This window comes from Branchiostoma belcheri, unplaced genomic scaffold (genome assembly GCF_001625305.1).
Source record: "Branchiostoma belcheri isolate BF01 breed outbred unplaced genomic scaffold, Haploidv18h27 scaffold16, whole genome shotgun sequence".
Taxonomy (NCBI): Eukaryota; Metazoa; Chordata; class Leptocardii; order Amphioxiformes; family Branchiostomatidae; genus Branchiostoma; species Branchiostoma belcheri.
In genome coordinates, this window is record NW_017803046.1 from 568918 (window position 1) to 571606 (window position 2689).

The following is a 2689-nucleotide window of genomic DNA, read 5'->3' on the forward strand; positions in this document are numbered from 1 at the left end:
CAAGACTTTGTAATTTACGAAAAAAAAAGACATACAAACAGTACACGACCAGACGCGCTTCTTTGCGCAGCAATTGTAGGAGATAGAAAGGGAGGTTAGCCTTCTGCGCTCGGCCCAGGAGACGTCGGTGCCATCCTTCCGTATCGTTGTTGGTCCTGATCGTTCGTCAGAAGATGGACCAACTCGATGGTGGCTGGAGGCGGCTGACGATCCACTGGCTGTCCACGTAGTCCATCAACTCCCGGAGTGCTGGAGTTGCGGCATTCCTCTGGAGTCGCAGGGACATCGGGACGACGTGTTCACTGGGCAGGAACGGCAGGGCAAGGACCTTGGTGGCGTCGTCGTGGATGTACGCCCTCTGGAGTCCCAAGTTCAAAAGGAAAGGCCCGTGTGATATTTGAACTTAGATGTATCAAGTTCTAACAGTTATCACACGGGTTTCCAAAAAGTTGTGTAGAATAATAACTTCATAAAAGGGATCCAATAAAAGTGTTCTTAATAATTGCACCGTTCGCATTAATCTCCAAGCAGATCTTTTGGTGGGGGTAAGACAGTATCAAATTGGCCAGTCTGTATCCATACCCCCACCAAAAGATCTGCTTGGAGATTACGTTCGCATTACACCAGACGGGAGGTAAGAAATCAAGACGTATATTTTTTATAACTTGATCACACATACTTTAAACTTTATTCATTCAACCAACCTTGCAGTACACACATGCATTTGCATCAAACTGAATTGTGTTGATCTTACATTTTAAAATTTGGAAAACACTTAGAAGAATTGATAACATTTAACAATTAAAAAGATATCATATTACATCCCATTGCGATCATCATAACAGTATAAGTACGTCAACACATTAAAAGTTTTCTTTGTCAATACTAGTAGTTAAAATCAATGGACACAACAACGACGAAACAGAGGTACATATATACATACTGGCAATGTACATATTATGCCTTTCCTTGACATGACATACAGCGGCGTAGTGAATTGGTCTCATGTGCGTGCGTTTGTCGTGTCTTGAGAAGACCATTCATCATAAGCGGCTTTGCCACATTTCCTTGTTGAAAATGCTGTATTTGTTGTCGGGGTTATATACTACTACACCTGGGGTGATACGGAATGCCCTTGTAGTTGTTACTTGTTCATAATCAAAATCTTTAACAGTACGTAGAGACGGTGCGGTGTGTTTACTAGTATTCTGATATCTAAAGTCAAGGAGAATGTGGAGAAGCTATTGCGCCGACGTTGTAAGAGGAAAAACCTAAGCCGTCTGCATAAAGTTTGCTTGGTGGCCTATGACGCTACCGAGATAGCGCTGAGCTCTCGCCGGTCTGTCTGCCAGGCGGCGTAATGTAGTAACCCAAAGACGCTTCCCACGCAATGCATTACGGTATAGCTTGGGTAAGAAAATCCGCCATATTGTTCCCCAAACTACCACAGGCACGGAGTGAAGTTTATAGCGGAAATGTAGTCTTATTTCTCAAATACTAAGTAATGGCATGTGGGATATTTGATGTCATATGAACGGTATTTAGTGAGAAAACACACAGGGAAAGGTGTAACAGTATAGCATTCACTTATGTAAAGTAAAGGGCGTCGGCTTTGTTGACGATTTTTGCTGTGCTTGTGTGAAAACGCCAAATTTGTGGCAATTAAGCTTTATTAAGAAATATTTAACAGAAAGCAAAATTTGTTCGCAAAGACCAAGCAGATTAGTATGTGTTACGTAGTTTCTTAGCAGTCTTGCTTCAGATCACAGCAAGCGAGGCACACGGGGCGCCGGTTGTCATGATGTCCGTATTTTGAATGGATGTTAACATAATTGTGAATACTTGATACTTTATTTGGATATCCATTAGTTGCACAAATTTATATAAAAAGTTGGTTAATGTAAGTTGGCTCGACTGAGTTCCTGTTAGTAACGTTAGTTGTTATATCGCCTTAGTAAAGTTACAAGTCACTGTTAGTAATACATGTATCCAAATTTTCTTACACGAAATGAATTCATTTCACAACAAAAAAGTCCAAGCAAAGCAAACGTGAGTTCTTCTGATTAATTAAAGTTGTCAGTAACCATAGTTGACAGAACGTGCCAGCACAACTGAAGTTCACAGCCATCATTTCAACTAGAACACAGGAATAACGAACGACTTTTAACGAAGTCCTTTTTAACCTCCTTGATACAAGCGGCGGCTCAGCAAAGTGTATAACTTGAGTCCGTACAACTTCAATTTGTTATCACGAATAATACTAGTAATGACAACAATGAGAAGTTTATTGCAAATTCGTGCCCGGGGGCTAATTGCAAATTACAAACATAAAAGAACAATGAAACAGAGTATAAAATAACTAAAATCTACATGATAAAAGGTAGTTGTCTAAAGCTATAGCTATGTCTAAAACTATGTCTAAGGGGGTTGACTTCTCCTTTTTAGACCATGGAAGACAATAATATCCGACAATCTCCTTGGTAGAACATAGGGGGTTGAAAGAAAGACCGACTATAAATTTTTTCTCAGTGCTCATTGGCTGCTCAGTTGATTGAATTCTTCGGTCCGGAAGCCGACCAGACTCCGGGGCGCCGACGGCGACGTCTTCAAAGGTAACCGTCTGTCAATCAAATACGTGCAGCGTGGGAATGGTGAATTCCTCGTAAACAAGAAAGGAAAAAGAGACTTT

At 41.0% G+C, this 2689-nt stretch overlaps 1 protein-coding gene across 1 annotated transcript in view; it reads right to left on the reverse strand.

Moving 5' to 3' along the window:
- LOC109465869 (dynein assembly factor 1, axonemal-like) overlaps positions 1–2689 on the reverse strand; it is an 18028-nt gene that overhangs the window by 10892 nt on the left and 4447 nt on the right. The window lies entirely within an intron of this gene.